This window comes from Sciurus carolinensis, chromosome 14 (assembly GCF_902686445.1).
Source record: "Sciurus carolinensis chromosome 14, mSciCar1.2, whole genome shotgun sequence".
NCBI lineage: Eukaryota > Metazoa > Chordata > Mammalia > Rodentia > Sciuridae > Sciurus > Sciurus carolinensis.
In genome coordinates this window covers 20,114,223-20,133,546 of record NC_062226.1, presented here as the reverse complement: position 1 = coordinate 20,133,546, position 19,324 = coordinate 20,114,223, and the positions used below count along the sequence as shown (strand labels likewise).

The window sequence follows — 19,324 nt, the reverse complement described above, 5'->3', positions numbered from 1 at the left end:
CTGGGCATGGTGCTTTATTTTTTAAGGTTATTAATTATAGATTCTGTTTTTTTTAAGTAGGTATAGGCATATATAGATGGGTCTATTTCTTCTTAGTACATTGTGTCTTTCAGAGAATTGGTCCCCCTTTTTTTAAGTCATCAAATTGTGGGCAAAGACTTATTCATGGTATCCCTTTATTATTATTTAAAATCCATGGACTCAGTAGTGATGTCCCTTCTTCCATTTATGATTTTTTTTGATCTTCTTTTTCTTTTGGCTAGACTGACTAGAGGTTTATAAATTTTATTCATCTTTTCAAAGCACTAGCCTTTAGTTTCATTAATTTTCTCTATTCATTTCCTGTTTCCATTTTTCTGATTTCTAAGTTTTATGATTTCTTCAGCTTGCTTTAGATTTATATTACTCTTCATCCTTTAATTTCCTGAGGTAGAAATTTAGATGATTGACTTTAGATCTTTTTTCTTTTCTTATATGTGCATTCAATGGTATAAAATTCTCACTAACCCTACAATTGACTGCTTTCCACAAATTCTAATAATTGTATTTTCATGTATTTTAAAATAGTTTTTATTTTCTCTTGAGATTTCTGCTTTCATCCATATATTATTTAGAAGTAGTATTTAATTTTTATACATTTCAGAATTTTCCAGCAGTCTTTTCTCTTTTTGATTTCTAGTATAATTTCATTATGGTCTTAGAATATTTTGGTTGTTCTTCTTCTTTTAGGCTTGTTAAGGTATGTTTTATGACCTAGAATGTGACCTGTCTTGGTGAATATTCCATGTGAGCTTGAGAAGAATGTGCATTGTTCTGTTGTTGGATGAAATACTCTATAAATGTCAATTAGATCCAGTTGATTGATGGTTCTGTTCAGGTTAACTATATATGCACTGATTTTCTGCTTGCTGGATCTGTCAGTTATTGATAGAGAATGTTAATGGTGTATTTGTCTATTTCTACTTCCAGTTCTATGCATTTTTGCCTCACGTGTTTTGATACTGTGTTGCTAGATGCACACACTTTATGTTGATGCATTCATATTAGATTAGTGCATACACAGTAGACTGTTATTTCTTCTTGAAGTGTTGACTCCTTTGTCATTACCAGATGTCCTCTTTTATCTTTTATAGTTTTCCTTCCTCTGACTACTTCTTTGTCTGAAATTAATGTAACTACTTTAGGTTTCTTTTAATTAGCAACGGCCTAGAGTATCTTTCTCCATACCTATTCTTTTAATCCAAATACATCTGTATCTTTATATTTAAAGTGGGTTTCTTATAAGATAGTTGGATCTTGTTTTTTGTTGTTTTTTTTTTTTTTTTAAATCCACACCAGTGGTCTCTGTCTTTTAATTGGGTATTTAGACCATTCACATTCAAGTGACTATAATAGAGTTAGTTATATTATCATTTACCATCCTTGTGGGTTTTTTTTTTTTCTGTTTGATGTCCACATTTTGTGTTCTTTTTAAAAATCTTCTACTTGTTTTAATTGGCTCTTTTCTCCCTTCTTGTGGCATATCAGTTCTTAAAAAAATTTTAGTGATTGCCCAAGATGCAATATGCATTTATAGTCAAATCTGATCCTTTCAAATAAGGCCCTGTTGCTTCCTGTGCACCAGGTATCTAATAACAGAATACAGATGCTCTCCATAAACCCATCATAAACCCAAAATATAGTTAAGTTGAAAATATACTTAGTATTCCTACAATACTTTTGTAAAGTTGGAAATTGTAAGTTGAACCATTGTAAGCCGGGGACCTTCTGTAGTCCAATTCTTCCCTCCTGACCCTGTAACGTTGCTGTCATTTATTTTTCTTATCTAGAAGCTATAAATCCAGTTTTGTGTTGATGTTCTTTTGAACAAACTGTCGTCTGTTAATTAAGAATAAGAAAATAAAAGATTTTATTTTCAGTGATTCCTTCTCTACTCTCTCCCTTTCTTCACATGTACCTGAGTTTCTCACCTGTATTATTTTCTTTCTCTCTGAAACATTTCTTTTAATATTTTGTGAAAGGTGGGTCTTCTGGCAACAAATACCCTCATGATTAGGTTGTCTGGATTTCTCTCTCTCTTTTTTTTTGGTGCTGAGGACTGGGACTCAGAGCTCCACCTGCAGCCCCCTCCTTCACTTTTAATTTCACTGGGTCAGATTTCTAGATTGGTGATTTTTTTTTTCTTTTTTAACAATTTAAATGCATCACTTGATTATCTTCTTACTTGTGTAGTTCCTGGAAAGAAGTCTGCTGTAAATTCCTCCCCGCCTGCTATTTTGCCTTGTGCTGGGTACCAGCCCAGGGTCTTGTGCGTGTTAGGCAAGCCGGGTACCACTGGCTGGGCACCCAGTCCCTTACCTGGTTCCTCTTAAAGGGAGGTGCTTTTTCCCACTCTCTGGTTTCTTTCAAGATTTTCCTTGTCTTTGCTCTTCTGTAGTTTGAATATGATACACAAAGGTATAGATTTTTTTTGTTTTTATCCTGCTTGGTGCTCATTGAGCTTCCTGGATCTGTGGCGTGGTGTCCATGATTTTCAAAATTCGTCAACCAGGCCAGACAGGTTGGTGCATGTCTGTAATCCCAGCAGCTCTGGAGACCGAGATAGGAGGATCATGAGTTCAAAGCCAGCCTCAGCAACAGTAAGGTGCTAAAAGCAACTCAGTGAGGCCCTGTCTCTAAATAAAATACAAAATAGGGCTGGGGATGTGGCTCAGTGGTCGAGTGCCCCTGAGTTCAATCCCCAGTATCCCCCAAAAAGGAAAAAAAAATTGTCAGCCACTGTTTCTTCAATATTTCTCCTGTTCCTTTTTGTCTTGTTTCTGTCTGCCCATTTCACACACACACAAGCACATGTATATAAATTCATTTTGTAATTGTCCTACAGTTCTTGGATATTTGGCTTTGTTTTTTATATTCTTTCCTCTGTTTGCCTTTTCAGTTTGGCAGGTCTCCGTCGTCAGCATTTCCTTGATTCTGTGTTGAGTTTCCATCTCTGTTTCCGTCACCATCTGTTCTTCCATGGCGGCCACCTTTTCCAGAGCTCTTGGCATTTATTTGTAGTTAATTTTAAATCCCCAGATCTCTATTCTGAGTCTGATTCTGATGCCTGCTGGGTCTTTTCAAAATGTTTATTTTTGCTTTTTAACATGCCTAACTTTTTGTTGAAACTGGACATGACATACCTGGTAACTGGTGTGGGGGTGTTCAGCATTTTGGGGTGAGGTTGAAGGAACTGAAGTAAATAGGCTGCAGCACATGGTTTATGTTCTTCTGTCTAGGAGTTGGGCTGTGTTCACAGTCGGCCGGATCTGTAGGTGCTGCAGACTACAGTTTCTTCTAGTGTTCTTGTCTCCTGTCCCCTGTTCTTTGGGCTTATCCAGAGGCTCCTTAAGTAGTGTCTGAGCCTTGTCATTCTTTCCACTGGGTCCTCTGTTATCAGAGGATTGATTGATGTGGGATGGTCTGGGGAAGAAGTGCACACTAGAATCTTCTAATGAGTTCTCTGTCCTTTAGGGGGTCTGCCCCGGGGCTGGGACCTTGCAAGTGCTTCCGGGATCTTTCTCTTCCTCCTCAGGTGGGACAGGAGGGCTAGAAGGCACAGAGTGTGTCTGTCCCTCCTCCAGGTCCATCAGGCGCTGGTGAAGCCCACTTTGGCTAGACTCAGAGAGAATACCCTCCAGGTTGAATCAAACAGAATGTGCAAGGTGTTTCCAAGTTGTCACCTTGTGTCTGCCCAGCTGGAGCAGAACCTAGAGGCACTGATTTTTCTTTTATTTAATCCTGAGCTGCAGCTCCTTGGGGGATGACCTCCTGGGCTCTCGCAGTTACCCCAAGTGGACACTTAAACAACCTCAGCTGGTAGCGAGCCAGGGTTCTCTTCGGTGACTCTGCCACCTCCTGCTGTTGGAGGTGGTTTGCTCTGTGATGTCAGGTCCCTGTCCTGTCTAAGGAAACTTACTGAGTTTGCTTGTTCTGCTTTGTTCTTATCATGAGTCATGGAGAGACAACTTCCAGACTCTTCAGTGTCGAAGTGGAAACTGAAGTTCTTATTTTCTTTAAATCTCTTTTCAGTTTGGGTGGTATCTTTCAATCCACTTTCCTCTTGCATCCTCTTTGGATTCTAGCACAGCCTTTCCATGTCTTTGCTCATGTTGACCATCTGTCCTGCATGTTGTCTGATTCTTCCCCTGGAGCCCTTTAACTTACTGATCATGTTCTTTTAAGATTACCTATTACTGTCCTGTCATGTCTGAGCCAGGGTTGGATGCCCTGGCACCTCAGATTATGTTGTTTTTTTCTTGCCATTTAGAAGTCCGTGTACTTTTTCTTGAAAGTTCAACATGAAGTACCTAGGAATAGGAACTGAGGTCAGGAGGATTTTAGTGGGAGGTTTTAGTTTTATGTGGCCAGGAAATTGGACTTTCATTAATGTTTAGCTGTAGGTGTTGGGTACTTTAATTGTGTGTGTGTGTGTGTGTGTGTGTGTTTTCTTATTGTCTTTTGGCTTCCCTAAAATCTCCTTCTTAAATAGGATCAATTTCACAGCTTTTTCCGTTGTAACCTGCTTTTCTTTTCCGGAGTCTTCTCAATGTGTTGTAGGGTGTGGGGGGAAGAAGTGTCAGAATTCATGATTTAATCTCAGTTGCTATTCAGTATTCCTTGTGCATCTGAGTCCTTCAGCTGTGATCCTCAGAACTACTTCTTAGCCCTTTCTCTTTGTCCCCTTAGGTGAGACAGGAAGGCTGGTTGGCGCGGCTGGGATTGTCGGGCTGTCCTTCCCCAGGCCAGCTGTTTAAGTGGTTTCCTTCGTTCTGAAGAACAGACGCCCCGTGCTGTTTCAGGACAGTTGCTTTCTCTGATATATGTTAAAGTGTCCCTGAGGCTGGGTGTGGTTTTGTCCGAAAGCTCCTGGAGGTTAAATACCTGAGAGCGTGGTGGCCTCCCTCGGACTAGGCCCTCTGGAGTTCCCACGGTCAAACGAGTTCCCCCTCAGCTGCGCGCACTGAGTTTCCGTTTCAGTGTTCCTGCCAGTTGCCTGCTCCAGCCTCTGGCTCCTGGGAAGCTGTGGTGTTAGTTAGCTGGCCCTTGCTGTGGTAAAATACCTGAGGAGGTGGACTTGAAAGGAAGAAAGGTTTATTGTGGCTCATAGTTCCAAGGTGTCAGTGCCTGGTTGGATGGCTCCGTGGTCTCTGGCCTGTGGTGAGGCAGAACCACTCGGCAGGGAGTGTGCAGTGGAGGAAAGCCGTTCATCTACTGGTGACTGGGAAGCAAGCGAGAGGGAGGGGAAGGACAGGATGGGGGTCCCGGTCTCACTTTCGGGGGACTCCCAGAGACCGAACTTCCTCCCACTAGGCCACACCTCTACCTCCCAGTAGCATCCCCAGCTAGCACCCAGGCCTTCGGCACCCGGATCCAGGATCCACGCTGCAGCAGCTGAGTTCCTCTGCCTTGGCCCTCTGGTCAGCGTCAGGGTGGTGGCGTGCTCAGTGACCTCAGTTCTCCTTGGGTCTGAGAAACGTTGGTTTTCAGTTTTCCATTTTTTTGCTTGTTGTGAGGATGGGAGTGTTGACTTCCACGTCGGAGCAGGAACTAGGGGCGCTGCCTGATGGGTTTCGGCGTCCTCTGATTTCAGACTGTGTTGGACTTAGTGCTTCAGCCAGCCAGGGACAGGGACAGGCCAAGGCCCGGGCAAGTAATGGTGCCTCCTGTTTCCCAAAGCTTTGCTCTTGGCCCTGCCCGGCCTGGCTGGACAGATCTCCTGTCTGTGGCTTGATTGACATTCCTGCCTCTTGGGGGGACACACTTGGGTGGGCCAGGCTGGGGTGGGCGTCCTGGTTCAGATCTGAACTCTGCTCTCTGAGCCTCAGTTTTCCTAGCTCCTAGCTCTCCAGTGGGGACAGGGTTATAGCCCTTCCGGAAGCCTGTACTGTTAGGAGAGTAACACCCCCTAGTTGATGCTTCCCCAAAGATAAGGAAATGGTGGGTGATGAGTTTGTGCTTCATGGAAGTCTTTCCAGATGCCAGCTTTGTCTTCGTTGTTACTTTTGAGTAATGGAAACAGCAGTCTCATGGTATTTTATGAATAACCAGTTCATCCTGGACTTTTCTTTCCGTGATGAGTGTTTTTTACAAAGTGAGTCCTCTGATAACTGCCTGCTGTGTGTTCTGGGGAGAGGGTCCCCTGGTGTGAGGTATCAGTGACCTCCCTTCACTCATTCTTGTTTGCAGAGGACACCTTGTGTTACATGTCCTCTGTAGGTTCTGAAGCCAATGCTTCCGGGAATCGCCTTCCTTCTGGAAAATCAAAATCTGGAGGTGGCGGGAGCAGGGTGGCTGAAGTGTAGGTCAGGGTTATCTTTGCTCATTTTCTTAGATATGATAGCAGTTAAGCCATTTGGGGGTGAGAATAGCTTTGTGTGTTTTGTTTGGTCATGAGAGTGTCATGTTAGGTTTATACATTTAAAATTACATTTGGGGGATTGGGATTGGGGCTCAGTGGCAGAGCACTTGCCTAGCACATGTGAGGCACTGGGTTTGATCCCAACACCACATAAAAATAATTGAAATAAAGATATTGTGTCCATCTACCACTAACCAGTTTTAAAAAACAAAAACTACAGTTGATTTAAATCAATGGTAACCCCAATTCTACAACTTAAACTCCTCGTTTAAAATTTGGGGCATACCTTGACCCTTGGGATGGTGTCCTTCATCGGTTCGGGGGTCTCCTCTTTTAAAGAAAATTGTCCAGAAGGAGCAGGTTGAAGCTTGAATGGACAAGATGACACACCCAATGTCATCTCTGTCCTTGGAGGCTGCTCCCAGCACCCGCGTGGGCCCTGCAGAGGGGAAGCTCATCAAGGGTGCTGACTGAACCAGCCGCTAACACGCCACGCTTCTGTCCAGCGGAGACGGACAGAACGGTCCCCACGCACAGGGCGCTGTGATCCCGCACCTTCCTCCTCAGATCTCTCTCAGGACAGTGGGGGTGCCCGTGGGCAGTGACAGTGGCTGCCGCTGCCTCTGCTGTTCATATAGATCTTCCATTTTCCTGGGCTCAGAATTGTAATCATCTGACAAGACCAAGTTTTTTCCATAAAATAGTTTCTCTTGCCTGAATTTTAGCCCTGCTTTGGGGTAGGAAGAGGACGTCAAGGCCCATAAGCACATGCAAACATTTTACATTAAATTCTGTATTCATTGGGCTGGGTTGGGCTCAGAGGCAGAGCACCTGCCTAGCATGTGTGGGCCACGGGTTTCCATCCTCAGCACCGCATATGAATAACTAAAATAAAGATCCAATGATAAGTAAAAAGGTTTTTAGAAAATTGTACATTAATTATCCCCCTTTCAGAATCAAGGGGAAATAAGGGATTTCTGTGGGATTTTACTGTCTTAGGATAGAATTCGAGAGTGGTTGGGTCTGGAAGGAGTAGAGCAGGAGGTTGGAGAGAATTCACTGGCAGGGTTTTGCTGATGGTCGGTGAGTGGCAGGGCTGGGGGCGCTGAGGACTGGGTGACGGGAGAGGGTAAGCCCTGGCCCCGCAGCCATGCTCCAGAGCGCAGGTGCCCGCCCTCCAGGCCTGCAGGAGCGTTCCTGGCCTGGGCGGTGGGACTGGAGGAGGCAGGAGGATCACGGGTGGGGGTGGTCCAAAGCTCTGTAGGTGCGTTTGGTACGGGGGCGCGTAGAGGCCCCTTGATGGCGGGCTGTGCCTTGGCAGGGGCTGGGGACTTAGCCTGGCCGTGAGGGGTCAGGGAAAGGCTGAGGTGTGGGAGCGGCCAGATCAGGTCACGTTTCCATTCTGTGCTAACGTGACCGCCTCCAGCCACCTGTGGCGGCCTAGCCCCTGAAATTGAGTCCAAAGGGTCATGTACTAGCCAGGTGAGATACATGCCAGATTCCAAAGACAGCACCAGGGAGCAGAAAGTAGCTCATTAATAATTCCTTCAGTGTTGATATTATGTTGACATATCATTTTGGATACATTGGGTTCAATAAAAACATATTTGCTTTATATTTCTGTTGGGCAGTGCTGCTCTCTACTCTGGCTTGGTGAGCCTGTCTAGCTAGTAACTCATCCATTCATTTGTGAGTTTCTTATCCATTACATGTATGTACGTGCATGTTTATGTTACCCTACATGTATGTGTGCTACCCACCATATATGTATGTTAACCAACATGTTACCCAGCACTTCTGTGTGTATGTATGTGTGTATATACACACACATGGGGGGCAGTGTGTGTGTGTGTGTGTTGGGGGAGAGCCTACCATGAGCCAGGGCCCCTTGTGGGCATTGAGAATACAGTGGTGAGTAAGACCCTGCTAGAGATGACTGAACTCAGCGAGTAAAAGAATTCAGATGATATTAAGTGCTTGGAAGAAAAATGACATGCGGCTGGGACGTAGTGAAGGCCAGGGAGTGGGGTGGAGAGCTGTTGAGATCGGGAGTCAGGAAGCTGCTCTAAAAGAGGTGTGCGTGAGGGGAAGCCAGGGGCAGGCGTTCCAGGCGCCAGGGCCAGATCATCATGTCAGTTAAGCTGGGCACTGCCAGGGGTCCCTTGGGTTTGGCAGCCCTGGCCACTGGTGACCTTGGGGATCAGTGGAGAATGAGTGGGGAACCAGTGAGCCAGGCGAGTGTGGAGTTTTGCTCTAAAGGGGAGCAATTAGGTGCAGGGATGTGGACCTGGTGCTAATGTGGTGGCCCATTTCTGAGCTGTGCAAGGGTCTGCAGGGTCTGGAAGACGGGGAGACCCATATTGCAGGAGAGAGGAGGGCGTGGACCTCGCGTCCTGGCTGGGCACGCACCGTCAGCCAGGGTGGTGAGCTGGAGGGTGCCCTCGTCAGTGAGGTGGCCCGTTGGTGTGGGGGGCAGGAGTGTGACTCGTTCTCTTTTGAGAGCTCCCAGTTTCTCAAAGAAATGGCTGTTGATGGAGAGCAGTGGTTTGAGGCTTAAGGACAAAGGTGAGAGTCTAAATGCTCGCCCTAGGCATGTGGAAAGGGAGGGAACTTGTTGACCACACTGAAGGCCACTGGGGGTCTGTGGCCACAGTCACAGTGAGACAACCGTGGGGTTGTGTGTTCCACAGAGTGGGGCAGGCGATGGTTCAGCTTGGGTTTCGCCAGGGTGTGAGAGGACAGAGGGACCTGAGGCTGAAGGGTCATGCTGCTTCCTTGATGGGCCTGGCCTTAGCTGGGGATGAGCAGCAGTGAGGGGTGGGGGAAGCCGGGGGAAGGGGTGTCTGCTGGTGGCTCAGAGGTCCTCAGGTTGGGCCAGGCCTGGCGGGAGGCGCGGTAGCCTGGGGATAGGATGCCGAGGTCGTGGGTGGACGTCACTGGCAAGGCCAGCATCTAGGGCGCTGACTGCGAGTGGGTGAGGGAGTGTCCAGCTGGCCAGAGTGGGAAGGAAGACCAGGGAAGAAAGGAGATCAGAGAACCGGCAGCCCGGGAGTCCGGAACTGGGGACAGAAGTCACAGTGATGGGAAGGACAGCGGGCCGGGGGCTCGCCTCCCAGCCCAGGGGTCTGTGATGACACTGGTGCCATCAGGGCTGGTGGGCTGTGGCATCAGTGCAGGTTGTGCCTGTCCTGCTGTGGTTTAGAGGAGCGGCACTGTGGAGGCGACAAGGAGCCGCGAGGACACCAGTGCAGGCAGCCCACCCGTGGGATCACGCCCTGGCTCACGCTGGCCCGGGTTCCTCTGACGTGGGCACGGCAGTCACACCAGCCTCCTCTGCCGATTGTGGGGACCAAGTGGACCACAGGCGTGGGCCCTGCTTGAGCCCAGTGCTCGTCCAGGGACAGCGCACGCCCGTTGGTCGCTCCTGCCCCCGAAGCTGAGCCATCCTGAAATGTGGAAGATTTGTTTCCATACAGTGATCTGCAGATGTGTTCCCCCAAATGGGATTGTGGAAGGGGAACACAGCCCCCGAGGGCACTCTGGGAGACCCCCCTCGGTTACGCATCCTGGCTGACACTTGGTGAAGGACTGGATAATGATACACGTGGATTAAGCAAATTCCTGAGCTGGTGTGACAGGGGCGGACGTGCGGAGTCGGGAAGACCTTGGGCGTGAGGACGCGCTGGCTGTGGTCTGAGCGCGGAGGGCCGGGGGCCACGCGTATCCTGTTTGTACGGCCCTTTATGCCGTGTAAGCTCATTCGCTACGGCAGCTCTGCCGAGGCGCGGGGCAGGATCAAGAGCAGAGTGGGGCTCCCAGCGAGTGGCAGCTTAGGATCCCACACGGGCGCCGCCCTCCCAGCACAGGCCACAGAGCTCGGCCTGACTGTAGGAAAGGCCACCAGCCTGGGGCTGCTCAGGCTTGGGAACAGGGGTGTCCTAGCTGGAGCCCCTGGAGCTGTTGGGTCATGGACCAGGAGGGGGGCCCCTTGCCAAAGCTGGAGCCAACATGGGAGCTGCCAGCCCAGGGGCAGGTGCAGGAGAGGGCAGGGCAGATGGCCTCTGGAGCTCCCCAGAGCCACACATGGATACAGGCTCTTCAAGGGACAGAGCCGCTGCCCACCTGCCCTCCACCTGGCCCCATGGGCTCCCTGCTGCGTCCAGAGTGTCTGCGGTGCAGAGGAGGAACCCTGCCTGGGACGGGGACTGGAAAGGGTAAATCTGAGTCTCTTACTTCCTGGCCCAGTGGACTTTGAGGAAGCAGGTTTCTCTGGGCCTGTGTGTTGCTTCAGGAAAAATGGGGTGCGGGAGCCTGTCTCAGAGCCCCCTGCCTCCTCCCTTCCTCCCCTGACCCATTGTTTTCATCATTAGCTGGGCTCACTGAAAGCTTGTGTGGACTCCGCGCTCTCTGTGGATGGGGCGAAGTCTCTGACTCCAGGTTGTATCCACAGGATGGGCACATAATAGCTGCTCAGCAAGGATGTGGAGTGATCACCTTCACACGTACCTGTCCTTCGTGACTTTGAGGCAGCAGCAGATATGTCTCTCTCAGTATCTTAGTTTGATGCATCTATCCCAGGAGGGGGCACTTGGCTCGAGGCTGCAGGCTGGGATTCCATATCCTTCCCCACGGGGAGCCTAAGGTGGTGCTGCCTGGTGGTCAGGCCTGGCTCCAGAGGCAGACAGACCTAGTCCAGATCCCAGCCCTGCCTGAGCCTGCGGGGCCTTTGGCAACTCACTCTGGGAATCTGAGCCTCGGTCACTTCAGCTCAAAAAGGGGAACACTGGAAGGTGACCTCTTGATGATGGTGTGAGGTTCAGATAGAGGAAGCGAAGTGCCAGCAAGGAGGTAATTCACCTACAGACAAGTTAACGTTCGTTAAAGGACCAAATGGGGTTTCTAGACTCTGGCAGCTCCTGGATTATTTCTGAAGCTCACTGTGTGAAATTGCAAAGGACTGGGGACCTTTTGCCCTAGCAGCGGAGAAGCGTGGGGGCTGGTGCAGAGTTGGAAGTCGGAAGATGTCCTGGTTCCCTCCGAACCTCTCCTCTGTCCCTGCCCCCTCCGCTGCCAGGGTCTCAGTCGAGATGCTGAGTTTGAAGTGCTTGGAACAGAACCTGGCCTGTTGGTACCTTGCTCCTCTGGGGTGGTCGTTGTTTTACTTGGTTTTCAGAAGATGCTTCCAGATACCTCTTCGTGGGCTGGGGGTGAGCTCAGTGGTGGAGCCCCTGCCTAGCATGCTCGAGGCCCGGGGCTCCATCCCCAGCATTGGAGAACAAAACAAAACTAAAACCCTCTTCATTGCAATATATATATATATATTTAAATCTCTATTTGGTTAGTTAGTAGTTTTAAATTCTTTTTTATTTTTTCCTGTTAAGCTGCTTAATCCATCTGGAGTTCATTTTTGCATGTTTTCTTCCAGGTGTTTCTTATCTTTTCATTTATACCCTTCATTTGTTTTTACCTTACTCGATTTTAGTTAATAAAACTTCATGGTGAGAGTTGAAACCTCCTTCCCAGCCTGGTTCCCTTTGCTCTCCAGGGGTGACAGTGACTGAGAATTTGGGGTTGATAATTCCCACATGTTCTGTGATGATGCCATATGTCACCAAACCATGACTGTCCCAAGGGAATCCCAAGCGCAGCTTACATTTTCCTTTTAAAAAACGTATTTGGATGTGATTTCAGGCTTATGGAAACGTTGTAAGGATTGTGCAAGAACTTCCTCCCCGTCTCCTCTTCGCCCGCGTTGCTGGAATGTTACCTGCCCCTCGTCCCCTGATCCTTCTCTTCCCTTCCTCTCTTCCCCTCCCCCTGCTTACGTTTTCTTCTCTAAAATTGTTGTTTTGCTCAGCTATTTGGGAGGGCCTGGCAGGCATGGGCCCCTTTCATTGTGGTCTGCTTCAGGGTGTATTTCCTAAGACAGGACGTTTTTCCCTCACACGCCAGTCGTCGTGCGGTGGCTGACACTGAGTGTCCCCAGCGCTCTGCAGACATGGTCACCTTCCACCGTCTGTTCCGGTGCTCTATAGAAAAGCCAGCCTGCCCACGGGTGGGAGTCCAGTTTTCTTGTCCTCCGTCTCTTCCCACCTGGAAGGAGTCCTGTCTTCGTCGTTCCAGACCTTGACACTTGTGAGGAGGGCCGGCCGTTTGTTCTGTAGAGTGTGTCTCAGTTTGGGTCTCTCCTCACAGTTACATTCAGGGCAAGCATTTCTTTTTTTTTTTTTTCCCCCAGGAATACCCAGAAGTGACAATGGAGCTTCTTCAGAGTGTCCTATCAGGGGCAGTGTTACAGGTTGACCAGTCCCTCTTTTTCCTGGTCGTTAGAAATGACACCTTTGCGGTTTTCTAAACTCTCCGACCTAGAGGATCAGCCTCTGGACTTTTTAAACTTGATAAGTTGACCTCATTCTGCACCGTTTTCCATTTGCCAGCTCTTTTAATGACCATACCTTCTTAGTGTGATGTCATATGTTATTCTTTTAAAAAGTGTAGCGTCTAGACTAAAGCCTTAGACTTTTTTCTTCTTCTTGAGTTTTATGTCAGCCTCACAGAGTCTCTCCGGAACCCTGTTGGGATTTGGACTGGAGTCACGCTGGGTTTACCGATTCATTCATGATGTCGCCTCTTCCCACAGGGGGCGGTCTCCTCACCGCCCAGCTCTGATGCTCTGGGAGAGCATTACAGTCGTCCCTGGGGTCACCCTGGTTTGCTCCTTGATGTCTCGTGCTGTGTGGCTCAGGGTGCCATTCCTCCTCCGTTTCCTGACTGATCATTGTTGGCAGTTAGGAGAGCCGCTGACTTGGGAAGAGTCATCCTGTGTTGGGTAACTTAGCCAAATTCTCTTCTGTTCTGAAGCTAGTTTTTCAGTTGATTCTCTCATATTCTTGATGTACAAAGTGGTGTCTGCAGGTGAGGGCAGGGCTGTCTCTTTTATCCTTCTTATCTCTTTTTCTCCCTCTTTTCACCTGGGCCAGGATCTCCAGAATCATTTGGAATCCTGTGGTAGAGATATTGGGCACTCTTGGTTATTTTGGGCTTTAACTGGAGTAGCTCTGGAGTTTTACTATTAACTCTTTGCCAGAGGTTTTTGAGACGTGCACTTCAAAAAGGAGGTTTTTTAAAAAACTAGTGAATTATATTGATCCCTTTTTTGGGGGGGGGGTGCTACCAGGAATTGAACTCAGGGGCACTCGACCACTGAGCCACACCCCCAGCCCTATTTTGTGTGTTATTTAGAGACAGGGTCTCACTGAGTTGCTTAGCGTGTCACTGTTGCTGAGGCTGGCTTTGAACTCGTGACCCTCTTGCCTCAGCCTCCTGAGCTGCTGGGATTGCAGGTGTGCACCCAGCTCCATTTTTTTTTTTTTTTTTTTTAAATCCCAAACTCCCAAAAGTCCTTGGGTGGTATTTTTTTTTTGGAGTTGTATTACTTTTATAATTTAGTGCCATATTTTATTTGCTAATATTCATGTAGGAATTTTGAATCTGGATGTATGTAAAATTTATCCATAATTTTCTGTCTCTTAAATTCCCCTCGGGCTGGGGTAGTTGAATGATTGTCTAGCATGCACAAGCTCTGGGTAGCATCTCTAGCACTGCAAAAAGAAAAGAAGAAAAACAAAACAAAACAAAAACTTCCCTAGTTTTTTTTTTTTTTTAATATTTGTTAGTTGATGGACCTTTATTTATTTTTATGTGGTGCTGAGAATTGAACCCAGGTCCTCACACATGCTAGGCAAGCACTCTACCACTGAGCCACAACCCCAGCCCCTTGCCTAGTTTTAATAGGAGAGTTATGTAGCAAGAATGGGAAGGCTTCTTCACCTCCTGCCCAGCAATGTAGAAAATATAGATATGTTTATTGAGAATTTGGTGTAACTTGCCAGTAACATTATTGGAATGATCCCAATAATTTTATGATTTATATTTCCCCCTGATTATTGGTCTGTTGATGTTTTCAGTTTCTTCTTGAGTTAATTTTGGGTAATTTTTGTGATTTAGAAAATGACCTTTCAAATATGAAATATTAAATATAAAGTCTCTGTTCTTGCCTCCCTCCCTCCATCTCTCCCTGTGATTCTATAGTTACAGACTTTTTCTCATTTCTCAATATTCTAAATTTATTTTTTATGTTCTTGGCCAGACGAATCGGGGAGACGAGGTAACTATTTTATTGGTAATTTCAAAGAACCTGCCCTTGTTTTTGTTAGCTAGTGGTCTTTCTGTTTAGCTTCTTATTTTTATTCATTTTCTACTTTCTTTGGTTTATTTTGAGTTGTTCCTCTTAGTTCATTTGTGTTTTTGTGAGTGGCTGCTTTGGGCATGTCCCCTGGGTTCTGCAGTATAGTGTTCTCATTGTTCATTTTAAATAGTCTGCACTTTGTTTTAATTTCTTTAAAAAGATACTCCTCTCAATAACCTTTGGGTTAACATTTCCAAGTGGTTAAATTTTTCGTGGCTCTCTTTTTGTTTAATTTTTAGTTTTATTGCTTTGTGGTCAGAGAATATGGCCTGTATAATTTCTAATTTGAAAAAAAAATTTATTGAGGCTTTCTTTGTGGCCTGTCACATGACCAGTTTGTAATTGTGCCATGGGTTTTTGAAGAGATGTGCATTGTTTTATAAGTACGTATAAAAACCTATCGCACTGGCTGGCTGTGTCTTTCAAGTCCTTTATTGGCGTGTTGGTTTCTTTTCTCCCTGATCTCTCTGCTTCTGGGAGCCATCCTGCAGCTGACCATTATAATGGATGGTTTTTTCCATTTCTCCTTGTATTTTCAACAGTTTAAAAAAAAAAATTTTTTTAAAGTTGTCAGTGGACCTTTATTTTGCTTATTTATGCGCGGTGTGAGACTCGAACCCAGTGCCTCACACATGCTAGACAAGCACTCCGCCACTGAGCCACAGCAGTTTTTGATATATAAAAGTTCCTTTGGTAAATTCTGAAATCTTTTTGTCCATTGTAATTTCTTTCTTCTTCTTTTTTTGTCTCGGAGTCTGCTCCTTTTCTGCTCTGTGTTGACTTGGGTCTGGAGTGATTTTGCTAACCCCTTGAGCTGTGGCTACAGTGTGGTGTCCCACACGCCCTCCGTCACATCCTGGTGCTCTCTTCTCTTCAGCCTCTCTGAGTTCGCTCCTCACCTACCTGCTTCCCTGTTCTCTGACAGGGAAATTTATATACCATCTGTATTCACTCTGCTTTTCTGTTTCAGTTTCAACTTCTTTCTGCCTTTTGCCTCCTTATTTTGGTTTTGGTTTTTCCGTGATTGTTCCCCCTGCTTGTTGTTGAATTGTCAACCTTTTCTTTATTCCACTTTTATTTCCCTTTTCTTCATCCCCCCGCCCACCTCCACCCCCTGTCCCTCCCTGCTTTGCTCCTAAAAGGTTTGGAAGTCCTCGTCCTTGTTCTCATTTCTTTCTTAGTACCATGTAAACTTGGGCAAGAATAAATATCACTCATTCCCCTTAAAGAATGCCCCCCCAGCGTACTTGACCTCTGAATGCACTTTTACTTTCCTTATCCTTCCTCCATGGTCTGTTCTTGGCTAAGGAGATGTGGAATTTTATGTCCAGCTTTTAAAGAGAAAAATTCTGCCTTATGTTTTCGGGAATTCAGCGTGAGCTGCCTTGAACGTCCCGCCTGGGTTTCCAGTCACTTGTAGACTTCGCTCTCTGTTGGGTTGCCTTGGCCCTTTTTAAATTCTCTCTGGCACTTCTCCCTTGGACTTCTTTTCCCCCAGGGTTCTTTTCAGGAAAGGTGCTGGGTCGGTGCCGGAGTCCCCGGGCCTCTGAGGAGGTGGTTATTTTCCTGTCCTGAGTCTGGCCGGCTGCTTTTCCTCAGACCCTCGTAGCCCCCGTGCATGCCTTCTGCCCTTGATCTTAACTTGGCTCGGCCGACCCTCGTTTCCCTTTCCTCTACGGAGGCTTTTAGGATTTCCTCTGTTCTCAGTGTTGGAAACTTGTTATCAGGCAGTATCTCGGTGTCTGGTTTCCTTCTTCTTCCTCCTCAGCACTGGGTCTTTGGCTCAGGAGACTCCAGCCCTTTTCCTCTGCTCTGGTCTCTGCTGTGGAGACCTGAGGGCAGCAGGGTCAGTACTGGGTCTTGGAGGTAGATTCGCAGTGCTGTCTGGAATACCCGCTTGCCTGGGGTGCCAGCTGCTGGGCAGCTGGTGGACCCTCTCTGAGTCTCACTTTCCTCCTCTGGAAAAGGCAGATGAGAGCAGCTCCTCGCTCCTCGTTTTGTTGGGCCATGAAGCAGGACGTAGCTGGCCAGCGTGGAGGACCGCGTCTGGCTGGAGTGAGCAGTCAGTACAGGAATTGTTCTTCCCGTGATTCATGGAGGAGGGAGTGGGCTTTTGAGCTGGGCTTTGACGGTTGCACGAGAGAAAACCCGTGAGTCTCACTCTCCCCCTGAGATGATGGCTTGGTAGGTTTGCAGCAGAGGAATGTCTGGGTGGAGTGATTCCTCACCCGGGAGTCCTCAGTCTCCCCAGCCGGTGTCCCCTTCTGTCCCTTTTCCCGGTACATTTGGTCTTTCTGGTTAATGTGACTTTGTTAAAGGCAGACTCCAGGTGTAGAAAGAGCCTTTACTTTGTCATAGAGACAGAGCTTCACCTTGGCCTGCCAGATCCTGCTGTCCTCATGCACGGCTTGTCTCCAGCACGTCCTCTGATGTTCTCCTCTGTGCAGGACCACTCGCTGGACTCCACACTCACTTTTGTGTCGCCAGATCCTGTGTGCAGTTGGTGCTTAGAAAACGCTTGCCGAGCTGGAGAGGAACGGCTTCGCTTGCCCCGCCAGGAGGAAGGATCGCGTCTCACCTCACTGGGCTGGTGCCCTTGTATTTGCCATTTCATAAAAGATTTTATTTGTGGTTGGACAGTCAGTTCTTTCAGGAAAACTAGAAGAACTGGTTTAGAACCATTGTGAAACTCTATTTTAATAGCAGCAAGTCAGGGCTCTGACAACTTCAAAAAGGGCGATCAAGAAATTCTTGTTTGCTCAACAGAAAGAGCTGTTTGGTTACGTGGCTTCAAAGTCACCCCAAACGCCATGTAATTTTCAGCTTCTAATGATTTTCTGGTGATTAGCCTCTAAGGTAACAGGGGAGAGTGTAATTTACTTAGAGGGATGTTCTAGGTTGGTTTGCCAAAGTTGGTGACTGTCCCAGGTGATTCTGGAAACATCACCAGCAAGAAATTTGGTGGGGGAGCTGGTGGGGTGGAGCAGTTCTGGATGTCTTCCTTGCCCTCGGTGTGGTCAGAGGGCAGACGTTTTTGAGCTTCTGTGCTCCGTGGGGCACGGGTGAGACAGGATGCCTCTGAGCAGGCGTGGCAACAAACCCTTGCAGTAGTTTGGTGAGTCCGCCTCCCAAGAGTGGCCGGGCCCAGGGAAGCTCATGTCGGGGCAGACAGGAGGACGAGAAGCTGGTCCTTGGACTGAGCGGGGAGGGTGTTCTCAGCAGCACCTACCGAGACTCGGAAGCACTTGGCAGCTCTGCGTCCTGAGTCCCACCGTGGCACATCTGGGCCTGAGGAGCTCAGCTCCTGGGCTCCTCTGTTGCCGTGACTGGACACGGGCCCCTTGTGGTCAGGTGTTCTGAGTTTTCTCTTTTTCTTTTGAAGAGAAGCTCTGAATCTGGGCTGTTACATAAACCTTTCAAAATTTTAAATCATGGCCGCTAATTGAAAAAAAATTAAATAATGTAAAACTCCCCCAAGTCCCCATTCAGCACACCAGTTTGTGGAACCTCTTTAGGAGCTGGAAAGAAACCAGGATGCAGAAGGATGCAGGCCCCCGTCGTGGCCATGACTGTCCCGCCCAGCCTCCCCTTGGCCAGTGAGAGGCAGGCGGGCTCAGCCTCTGATTCTGGAAAGGAGTGCAGGGACTCGGAGAACTGATCCTCTCTCTCGTCATGCTTCACCCCAGCTGCTGGGCAGGAGGGTCAGGGGAGGCCTAGGTTCTTTGGTTTTCTTCTTTTAACATTTGTTGTTGTTACTAGATGTCCGGAGATCGTGATGGGTGACGCCTCCCTTTCGCCCCCTCCTCAGCGTCTCAGTCTGAGCTGCGTGGACTCTTCTTTTCCTTCCTTCGCTTCTAGATCATAAACACGCTCGGCTGAAGTGGCCCTCGAGGTGGACTGCTGCTCCAGCCACTGTGTTTCCCTCACCCGCACTAGATCGATAAATATTTTACTTAAAATTCTTTGTTCTTAAATGTGCAGCACAGAGTCTAGCTGATAGAAACACCATGCAGGCCGCATGGGTCGCTCTCAATTTTTCTAGTAGCCTCATTAAAAAAGGAGAAAAGGTGCAGGTGAGACTCATTTGAATAGTGTTTTATGTAGCCCAGTATCTCCACAGTGTTATCAGTTCAGCATGTCATCACAGTAAGAATTCTTGTCAGGGTGGTGGCCACTGTGTCTTTCGTCCAACATCAGCGTGCCTTTTCTGGGGACGGTGCGTCAAGGTCTGGTCAGCCCCATTGCAGAGCCCGGGAGCCACGTGCAGCTGGTGGCAAGTGAGTGTGGCTGACACGTGGCTCCCACAGGCGCACGTAAAAACTGACGTCCACAGGTAGGAAAGGGGCGCCAGCTGTCAGTGACCTCGGGACTTGAAGGACGTGGCTGACCCCATGGGAGGCGTGCTTGAGCCTTGGTGGGCTCCTCATCATCCCCCAGGTGAAGCTCCTCCAGCTCGCTCCCCTCTCCAGCCCATCCTGCACCGTCCCTCCCTCTGTCCTACCGGCCTTTGCTTCCTTCCTCAGACACTGGTCCTTACGGATGCTGCCTTGGCCTGGTCCTGTCCCCCGCCCCCTCCCTGTGCCCGGCTTATGCTAAACTCCCCTTGCTGCCTCTAACCCGGCCAGATTGCGCCAGGTGTCACTGTTGGTGGGGGTGTGTCTTGCTACTGGGCTCCC

General features: G+C 48.1%; 1 protein-coding gene and 1 long non-coding RNA gene across 7 annotated transcripts in view; both read left to right on the top strand.

Moving 5' to 3' along the window:
- Positions 1-19,324, top strand: part of Znf618 (zinc finger protein 618) — a 160,291-nt gene that overhangs the window by 45,020 nt on the left and 95,947 nt on the right. The window lies entirely within an intron of this gene.
- Positions 16,660-18,866, top strand: LOC124964498 (uncharacterized). Its single transcript, XR_007104983.1, has 3 exons — positions 16,660-16,710; positions 17,096-17,504; positions 18,408-18,866. It is a non-coding gene; the product is annotated as an uncharacterized LOC124964498 (long non-coding RNA).